The sequence below is a fragment of the Mauremys reevesii genome, linkage group 12, assembly GCF_016161935.1.
Source record: "Mauremys reevesii isolate NIE-2019 linkage group 12, ASM1616193v1, whole genome shotgun sequence".
In the NCBI taxonomy this organism is placed as follows: domain Eukaryota; kingdom Metazoa; phylum Chordata; order Testudines; family Geoemydidae; genus Mauremys; species Mauremys reevesii.
In genome coordinates this window covers 28,680,241-28,690,681 of record NC_052634.1, presented here as the reverse complement: position 1 = coordinate 28,690,681, position 10,441 = coordinate 28,680,241, and the positions used below count along the sequence as shown (strand labels likewise).

General features: G+C 47.6%; 3 non-coding genes across 3 annotated transcripts; 2 read left to right on the top strand and 1 right to left on the bottom strand.

The window, feature by feature from the left end:
- Window positions 1-4,738: 4,738 nt before the first annotated feature.
- Window positions 4,739-4,819, top strand: TRNAN-AUU. Its single transcript is given in 2 exon segments — window positions 4,739-4,775; window positions 4,784-4,819. It is a non-coding gene; the product is annotated as a tRNA-Asn (tRNA).
- A 1,526-nt stretch (window positions 4,820-6,345) lies between these two features.
- On the bottom strand, window positions 6,346-6,419 carry TRNAT-UGU. Its single transcript has one exon. It is a non-coding gene; the product is annotated as a tRNA-Thr (tRNA).
- A 1,622-nt stretch (window positions 6,420-8,041) lies between these two features.
- On the top strand, window positions 8,042-8,113 carry TRNAC-GCA. Its single transcript has one exon. It is a non-coding gene; the product is annotated as a tRNA-Cys (tRNA).
- The last annotated feature ends 2,328 nt before the right edge of the window (window positions 8,114-10,441 follow it).

Below are 10,441 nucleotides of genomic sequence, written 5' to 3'. Positions count from 1 at the left end.
GAGAGAATTAAATGGTCATGTCAGGAGTGGGATGTGAAACCACATCTCTATGCAGAGACCAGAACACCCAAGGGATTGAAAAAAAAAGAGTCGTATAACTAGCACTTTAGACCAGTCCACCATCCTGATACTACAAAGACTATGACTTATGAACCCTAGTTTTCATTAATAGTTGATGAACTCTTTAGGGAGGTTGAGACGGCACATCTCTTTCAACTCCTAGAGACCTTCTACAGCACAGCTGATTTTTAGACACACTCACCCGGACCTAAAGTTACACGTTTCCTGGAGCTCCATGAGTTCTGCAGTGTTGTAATGTCCCTGCTCACATTTTAAGTGAATAAAAGATGAGTGCTGGCATTCTGAGACAGTAATGGTGAACCTCAAAATCCTGCTCTGTGGGCCAGACAGTTAAGCAACCCACAACCTCTACCATGAAAGCATCCTCTCTAGGAACAACTCACAGGTCAATATCTGGGGTGTGAAATCTTCATTTCTTTGTTGTTCTATCACTGTAGTCCCCACTTTCCTATTGCTTGGCTGTATAATCTCTGTCTGGTTCTGTGACTGTTTCTATCTGCTGTATAATTAATTTGTTGGGTGTAAACCAATTAAGGCGGTGGGGTATAATTGTTAAGATAATCATGTTACAATATGTTAGGATTGGTTAGTTAAATTTCAGTAAAATGCTTGGTTAATGTCTAGCTAAGCAGAACTCAAGTTTTACTATATAGTCTGCAGTCAGTCAGGAAGTAAGCGGGGGAATGGGAATGGGAATGCGAATGGGGGTAGGGGAATTGGAATTATATTTTGCTAAGGGGGGGAATAGGAACAGGGAATGGGAACAGGGACACAGGCAAGGCTCTGTGGTGTCAGAGCTGGGAAGGGGGATACTGAGGAAGGAAATTGGAATCATTGCTTGCTGGAAGTTCACCCCAATAAACATTGAATTGTTTGCACCTTTGAGCTTCATGCATTGCTACTCTCTGGTCATGTGAGAAGGACCAGGGACTGGGAGGGTGATGGGATAAACCCTCTAACAAGTATGTCTTTCAGGGTATGAAAACCCCCAGAACCAGTATAATTAAGCTGACCTAAGCCATGGTTAGATAGTGCTAAATGAAAGGAAAGATCGTTCTGCCAATGCAGCTATTACAGGGATGGAAAACCCCTCCCCTCACTGTAGCAACTGTCTACTCCACAGTGCTACAGCAGTATTTTAAGTGTAGACAGCCTCAGAGTGAGACCAGATCTTGCTCCATGGAAGCTCAGGCACTAAGACAACAGCAATGACAATACACTAATGCTTCCATAGTTGGAAGAGTTCAAACCTGCATGGGGAGACCCCAAGGAATTTTTAGCCCATGGCCTTAACCACTCAGCCACAACTACTTGATGTACAGCTGTTTCATTACACAATGTTTCTGTTCTCACAGAATTGTCACTTCAAATTCTTCAGACCAGCTCCCCCAGCACACTCACGGCTGAGCATTAGTGTAAGTGTGTCCATGGCAGAACAGCAAGAGTTCCTGCCCATTTCCCTTCCAGCTGGAGCATGATGAGAGTGTGTTTGTGGCTAACGACATTGCTTTAGGTTGTTGTTCATTCCCCACACTGACAATTCAGACAGTCCCTTTCCTATTCGAATCTCCACCATATCATTCCAACAGCCGGGGTCAGGATTTCTCTGGGCACTGAAATGTTTCAGGGGTTTGGTGCATGAACTCAGCCTTGCATTCCATCCCTGATGTTTCATGGACTAACAACAGCAGCAGAAAAAAAGAGCCGAGCCAATATCTCCCTGGCAGGGATGGAGGTGCCACGTCCCCTCTGTCTGACCATCGCCATTGCAGGAGAGAAGGGTTCACTGGAGTCGAACGCCCTGGCTCAGACAAGAGACACAGGGAGGTTTTGCTGTTCATGGATCTGTGCAAATGAAATTGTGTCTATGTGTGAAATTGAGGTCGGAAATGAAACGTCCACATGGTGGCCCAATGCCCTAAGGAATGTGGGTGAAGGAGTTGGGCTGGAAAATGATTTTACAGGAGTTCGTATCAATTTATTGCCCTGATTAAAATCTATGGCTAAAAGGCAGCCACTGTTGTTAGTACTTGTACCTGTGTAGGGACACCCCAGTGGGTGTCAAGTCCATTGCGTTAACGAGGGATAGTCGATTATTTTATCAAGATCCAAATTTCTTTGTCAAGGTCCAGTCAATGTCTAGACAGCAGAGAAAATAATACACTGATGATAATAAGAAGAATATAGAAAGATTTTGCAGTCACTATGGGCATAACTATGATGATTGATTCATGTTTCACTCTTAATATCTGGCACCACCATCTTTCCCTTTAGTCTTGTAGTTTACCGAGGGTAAAACTAAACATCTCTTCAGATACCAGGGAGTGTTTGTGTTCATTCCTGTTAGCTACACAGGGGTTTGATGTTACTGCTTTCAATCCTCCAGCTCTGCTGGGATAAGTAGCATTCCAGGGAGTCACTATGCCAGTCAACTGCTAGAGAAGACAACACAGATAGGGATGGCAGCAGGGCAGACTGGAGCTCCGCGGAGATGGTGGGACCAGGTCTCATCAATGGGGAGGTGGCCACCCCACCATGCACAAGGCTGTGCCAGTAAGTGCGGCGTGTGCTCCACGGTGCCCTTACTCCCTGCATGTGGTGGTGGAGGGCAGTTACTGAGTTCGGTTGGTTTGGGAAATTTAGGGCTTGGCTACACTTGCAGAGGTAGAGCGCTGGGAGTTAAACCACAGCAGGGAAACCGGTGCCGTGTGTTCACACTGACAGCTGCAAGCGCACTGGAGTGGCCACATTAGCAGCTCTGGCAATGCCACAGAGAGCAGTGCAGTGTGTTAGCTATCCCAGTGTGCAAGTGGCTGCAATGTGCTTTTCAAATGGGGGGCGGGGGTGGAATGTGACAGGGAGTGTGTTGTGTGTACGTGGGGGGAGTGACAGTGTGTTTGGGGGCTGAGAGTGTGTCAGCATGCTGTCTTGTGTGTTCAGACAGCAGCAGACCCCCACCTCCCCTCATACACACTCACAACAGCAGCAGCATTCCACACTAATGGCTGCTTTGTCCCGGAGCAGATAAGCAGCCGCTGTCAGAAACGGAGCTTTGAAAGGGGATATCCGCATGCCTGCAGCCGATTTCAAAACAATGACCAGAGTGGGCACTTGACTTCAGGGGATTATGGGACATTTCCTGAGGGCAATCACAGTGCAGTGATGCAACACGTCGTCCACACTGATGCCCGGGTATTTCAGCAGGGCTCAGCAAGCTTTATGCTTCTCATGGAGGTGGATTACCAGGAGCGCTCCACCTACAGAGCCCAGGTGCTCCATGTGCCTTGCCAGTGTGGACACCTCAGGAGCTAGGGTGCCCTGGGCTGCTTTAATGGGCTCTAGCTTGCAAGTGTAGCCAAGCCCCTAGACTATGTCACTTGTGTGACTTACTTGTGCTATTGTAATAAACACAATAGACGTGCAATGGTCAGAAATTGCACCAGCAGAGAAGTATATTGCAGGGAAACCCTAAGGAAATTAAGAGTTTAAATTATCCTCCACATGTCCCGTGTCCCACTAAAATGAATCCAACCCACAGGGCACGTGGGCAGAAGTATCGGTGTCAGGATGCTACATTGTTAGCACAGTAAATGAAGCTGCAAAATAAATGATGTTTAAATGACCTCACTCTATTTTTTACAATCCTGTGTTAAGAGGTAATAGATACAGATGGACACCAGGCAGGGTCGTTTGGAGGGTGAAGCCTTTATGCTTCCATCCCCCACCACTGTCAAGTTTTAGCAAATTGGGACAAGTCAGCAAATAAGAACAACCTCAGGTCTCAGTAACTGCTGCAGGTAGCAAAGTCCTACAGGGAGCAGTTTCTGGCACTACACCTGCGCAGCTCTGCTCCCCGGCTCTTCTCCGGCTCCTGCTCTCTCCTTAGCTCCGCCCCACTCTGGCCCAGGCAGTTCCAGCTCCCACGGAGGATGGGCCCCCCTGGCCTGGTGACTCCCTCATTACACTGCCTGGCCTGTCAGTGTGGTTAACTTGGAGCTTTGGCCTCTCCCCATTGCCCCTGGGGACTGTCAGTCTCAGGGTCCTGATTTCCCATTGGCCCTTCCCCCCTCTATTGGTGCTGGGAACTAGCCAACCAAAACCCCCACTAAGCTTTAGTAAGGGGCCAACAGTCCCTTACATGAGCCGGCCCCATGAGGGTCACTGATGGCCAGAGAAGGCAATGCCCTTAGTAACAAGGGTTTGGGGGTCACCGAGGCCAGTAAGGGGGTCACTATGTCGGCCCTATAACCCTGGGTGTCAGGTCACTGTGCAGCTTTGATCTAGAGCTCAGATCCCAACAACTGACCAGCAGCCCACAGCCTCCCCCTGGGTCTGCCCCACCTGGTTACTCCTTACAGGCCGACCTTACCCCCCTTCCAGCCCCGGATTTGCCCCCTAATCATCCTACTGCCGCTCAGAGCCACAGCCGTGGAGGCGCTGAAGGAGGCAGGGGTGACTCTAGGGTGGAGTTATTCTCTAAAGATGGCTGGCAGAAAGGTGGTGCTCAGCTCTGTCAGCCACCTGCCCAGTAGCCTCTCTGCCAGGGGATGCAGACGTTTCTGTAAGGCCATTAAATGGGTATTTGGCTTCTGAGTGAATGTGAGGAATGTGCAATCCTGAGAGGGAATTTCCATCCTTCTTCTTAGTGCTCTTCAGAGCCCCAGTGGCCTAATGGATAAGGCATTGGCTTATTGGCTTCCTAAGCCAGAGATTGTGGGTTCAAGTCCCATCTGGGGTGGCAAAACTCCTTCCTTCTTGTATATTGCAACAAATCCTTGGTGTTATTTTCCCCAAGGAAGCTGGGAGACGTTTGAACCCAAAGTACTGGATCTTGGGAGCAATCCCCCAGAAACAGCATCTTCCACTTGACAAATCCTTTCTAGACCCATCAGTAGCAAACACTTAATACTAGTGTTTGCCTGAGAATAGAAGGAAGGGGAGTGTTTACTCCGACACCTCAGTGAGTGACACAGACAGAAAGAGCAAGGCCGTCCTGAAAGAGAATGGATCTGTCTGGAGACAAAGCAGACCCTGAGAATGAGCAACTGTGTGAAAAGAAGAACTTCAAATGTGTGTTAGGTGTTAGATAGGAGCTCTCACTGAACTGAAAGAGGGAGATCACTTTGTGACGGGTTACACCTCTTCTTAAGGGTGTTTGTCTGGCTGGCAGCCCTGGTTCCCAGGTCTCTCCTGAGGGAAGAAAGTTTCTGCACAAAATACCAAAACTTTTAACAGAGAGGAGGGAAAGGCAATGGCCACATGATGGGGCCAATATATACGACAACATAGTTCTTCTATGCGGGATGACTCTGAACACTGACTGATCATCACTCCCTTGGATTTGAAGAGATGTTTAGTTTTGCACTTGGGAACCTGTAAGGCTGAAGCAATTTTATGGATGGTGACACTAGGATAAAAGGGTTATTTAATGTTGTAGAAATTGTTAAAAACACTGAGCTTAAACTGGAACTGCCTGTTATTAAAGGCTGGTTTCCCCACGTCAGTTCCACAAGCTCTGCTAGAAACACCCTGGGTTATCTCCTGGCTTGGTGGGAACTGGAGGGAATCGTCCCCTGCTGCCCTTGGCTCCAGGCTGGTTTTTCTGGGGAGGGGACGTGGAATTGATTTGTTTGCTGTTGAGAAGGGAGCCAGGCCAGTTCTCAGGGAACGAGAACTCCCGGCATCTTCCCAGCCCAGCCCAGGCTGCTGCCCTGTCCCAGCCTCTGTTCCCCTGGGGGCCCTGTGTGTTTGACTCTAGAGCAGGCCGGGAGCAGCAGCTGAGGCAGAGGACAGCTTGGGCCGGGCAGATAAGAAGGAGTTTAGCCAGCAAAAAAGGTAAAATGGCAGTGGAGTGTTACCTTGGACTCGACGGCATTTCTCCATTGGTCTGTCTGCTTGGGGGCAGGGACAATAACAAGTCCTGCTGCATTCGTTATTTCAAAGGGAGGTTTAGGATTTTCATTCTCACACACGGTGCACAAACCAGGACTCAACCTTTGCTGTAAACTAAACAAGCTGCCCACAGATTCTAGGAGCCACAATGAGCATTTGGGTGAGAGCTCAGACCTGCCCCTGTCTCAGAGGGAGACAGGGGTCATCTGTGTGGGGACTGGACCACTGACCTATCAGCTCTTAACTCCCAAACTTTCAGTAACTCTATTATCAGTGCCTGTGAGTGTTATTTAAACCATAAGAAAAACCACCCTGGGCTAGACTTCTCTTCTGACAGTAGCCAATAACAGGTACCCCAACATCCAGCCAACAAGGCACCACTGGGAGTTGAACCCAGAATCTCCTGTTTACAAAACAAACGCTTTAGCCAGCTAAGCCATGGTGCCTGGGGGTAGCTATAACACACTGTCTGCCCACACCTGACTCCCTGCCATCCCCACTGGGGCCTGACAAGCTTTGCTTGTGTTTGGATTCCGCAAAGCAGAGGAGCAGGTGACGTTTTCCTTGCAAGCTATGTGTGTGTGTGAGTGAATCTTTGGCCAGGTCTGCACTACAAAGTTGTTTCAGCAGAATGATATTGCTCAGGTGTGTGAAAAACACACAATGCTACCTCAGTCGGCAGCTTGTGGCTGGTGTACACACTGCAATGCCATGTCTGGCGACAAAAGTGCCCTGTTTTGCTGACAAAATAAAACGACTTCGATGAGAGGCCTAGAACTTTTTGCAGCAAACTTAAAGTGGCAGAGTGTCACTGTAGATGCTGCTGTTCATTATATCAGCATAACTGGCCTCTGCCAGTATCCCACAATGCCGGCCGTGAACTCGCCTGCCCTGCAGTCCTGCTACAGAGCCATGGGCCCCTCCCCTTTCATAGCTCTGGGAAGTTCTGACAGCTGAGCCTGCTGCTCTGCTCCGGCAGCCAGGAGCAAATCACTGCCGTGGATGCTGCTCTCTCCCGCACTGCGAACACAGAGCAGATGGTGGGAGTTTCCTTACAGTGTAAGGGGGCCACTGGAATCCGAACTGTGACACGCTCAGGACATCCCTTCCCTTGAGGAGGCTCTTACCTTCTAAACAGGGACGTCTGTTTTCTAGTAAAATCACGAAAAGGGAAGGAGAAAACTCGAAAGAGGTTCCCCCTGGTGCTCACGTACGTGAACCCGAATACTCTCTCAGTCCTCAAAGAGAGACCTGGAGAAGGAGACTTGCTGAAGCAAAGCCACAGGGGTCTCTGAGGTTTCCCTGGCCCCTCGCCCCTGTCCTGCCTGGCTGATGTCAGCATCTCTCTGTGAGGTCACCACCTCCCCACCACCTTTGACCAATGGTCTGAGGTCCTGCAAAAGGCCTTTGTGATGTCACTGCCACACCCCTCCCTTGCTGGGCTAATGTCCTGCCCCTGCCCAGGCACTGTGGAGGTTTGAGCTACTCCCTGTGGATCACCCCACTCAAGGAACGTTCGTTCTAGGAAGCAAGCCGGCTAGACAGGAAAACATCAGATGCTGTTTGGATGGACAGGGTGGGTCTCAGGGGAGGGGCAGAGAGGGTGGGTGGGGGGAACTGAACGCAATGCTCCAGATGTGGCCTCACCAGTGCTGAATAGAGGGGAATAATCACTTCCCTCCATCTGCTGGCAATGCTCCTACTAATCCAGCCCAATATGACCAGTTACCCATATTGAATGCAGACACAGCAATATCTGATACATTGGTTCCTGTCCATTCAGGAGGTTATTTCCCACCTATTCATAAATAATGAAGCTGCTCTAAGTGGAGGGGAGAGAGCTGTCCCGTCTGTGCAGTTAACCCATCTCCCCGAGAGGTGGTAGCTATGTCACTGGGGGAAGCTATGCTGGTGGGTGTGCAAGCTGTGGTGTCTCCATGTGTATATAAAGTTTAATCAAACCCCATTTTTAAAACCCCTGTGGTCTGGGAATAGAAAAGGAGCTCACTGAGGCAGAGCCCGTCCTTCAAAATCCTTAAGATCACTGACTTGCCAATGCAAAAGTCGTGGGGGTAGAGCTCAGTGGTAGAGTGTTTGACTGCAGATCAAGTGGTCCTTGGTTCAAATCCAAGTGCCCCCTTACAAACATGTTACTTCAGTAAAAATAATTCTATTTTCAGGAGCTCCACTAAATAGGGATCCCTGAAATGAATGGACACACTCAATGTTTTCCTGTGCAAATGCATAAAAACCTAGCAAACAAGTCCCCCAGCTGAAATCAGTTCCAATCCTCTAAGTGTCTAGGTTTGTTTTCATCAATTAAACAAAGGCCCATGAAGACACATTTGCAGGTCCTTGGCCTCCATGGGCTACAATGTGCAGAAGAACAAGAACCACATCCACTTGGGAGGCATGGACTAGTCTGTATTACATCTGGTAAGTAAGTTGCCATTGGGACTGAAAACTCTACTGGGGGTGGACAGGAGCCTGTTACAAAAATAAAATAACCAAGATTTACCAAACTCCCTGTTACACATTCAATCCTCTGTTTGTGCACACGGCATCAATTGGGGCTCTAATAAATGGCAACCTTCCTTTAACACAGATCGTTGTTCCTTGTGACTTTCAGATGCATTCGAATGGCAGCTGTTCAGAGATCATGTGCTGCTAGTTCATGAGCAGCAGCAGAGTCTCTGTACGTTTACCAACTGTAGAGCTGGGTGTGTCTGCATCCAAGTAACTGCAGAGTCAGTGTAGTACCAGCCAGTTAATTGCACAGTCTCCCTTTCTGGTCTCATTGATCATTTGGGTAGAAACAGCAACGGTTTGGTGGGTTTTGGTTTTTCCCCTTAGTTTTCTCCTAAGGAATGTGTGATCTTGAGCATGTTAGTTTAAGTTCCTGTGGGTCAGGAAAATTCCATCTCCTTGAAATAGCTGGGAAGTGACCTGTTTGTATAACCTAGAATAAAGGAGCTTTTAAAGAAGAAACTGCTTTACAAATATGCTGAGACAAAAACAGTAAATTCCACAGCCAGACACCAGGCCAGGATCAATGGATGGGGCCAGGATCAATTAATTACAGAAGAAACAAACTCTTGGGAAATAGCTGTAATTTGTCCCGAAACCTTTCCTTGTTCTCATATGCTATCACGGATTCTCTTCTAGAGGGCAGAGTTAAGGTTATCTGGGCATGTACCATCACTCTGTATTCCGGTTTTTCCAGAGTTTGAGTTTTACTGAACTCGATGTTCTGGAAGGTAAGAGATAGTCACAGTCAAAGTTAACTTTCTGTTAACAAAGGTTTTGTTTGTGACAAATAATGAGACTAATCCCTCTCTGCGGTAATTCCACGGACTTCAGTGTACTCTTTCTCTATTTCTAGTTCCAAAAAAATAAGCAAATTAAAACAACCTTGAGACCTAAAATGCTGTGAGAAAATGGAAATTTTAGTAGCTCAAATATTTCAGTTTCTTCTGTGTCTTGTGCGTGTGTAAATGGCACAACATGTTAATTTATAAGCACATCTTTCTTAACTTCTTTAAATATTCTGTAGTACATTGACTAGATCAAGTCGGTTGTTCAATGCAGTGAGGTTTTCATGCATTGCCTCATACATATTTTTCATATTATGTAAATGAACACAACTCATTGAACACAAAATTATGTATTTCATGCTGTGAACTGTGTCGGTCTCTCACATTAATACGTTTATTTTTTCTCTCTCTCTGTGAGGCACAACAAAATAATTTAGTGATGCTGAAAACGTTCCCTTCTCCTCCAGAACTGCCTTGGAATCACCGTCCCTTTGTAGATTAATCTGCCCCTGTGTCTCTACAAGGAAAATATATTTTCTATGAAAAAAACACAATTTTTTAATTAAAGGGACTGAGACAGAATAGGTTACTCAGACATAGGTTAGGGGGTTGTTATAGAAGTGGGTGGGTGAGATTCTGTGGCCTGTGTTGTGCAGGAGGTCCGACTAGATGATCATAATGGTCCCTTCTGCCCTTAAAGTCTATGAGAATAGCCACATGAGGGTGACACATCAGGAATGCAAAGCAACAGGTTCCTGGTTTGCACATTGATGGTGACAAGGGATTGAACTCAACTCCCCTCTTTTCAGACACATTTGTTTTATTCTGTTGTACTTAGTCCTCTGCCTTGTAGCTTCAACAGCCGCAGATGCAAGATGAGTTACTGCAGCCTAGACCTTGTGTCTGTGTTTAGGTGGTTTTCACCTAAACGTTCAAGCAGCTCCCAGCAATGTCCCGAGCTCCCCAAGTCCCACTGACAGCTGAGCTCTTCCTGCCCACTGAGCCCAGCCCAGACAGTGGGTGGGGGGTGAGTTTGTACCCAAATAACTGACAGAGCCAAGCAAGGAGCAAATAAATGTTTGCTTCAGTCACTAGGTCTCTGTTTCTATTGCTCGTTTGCTCTCTCCCCTTCTCTGATAAGGAGCAATGGTAAG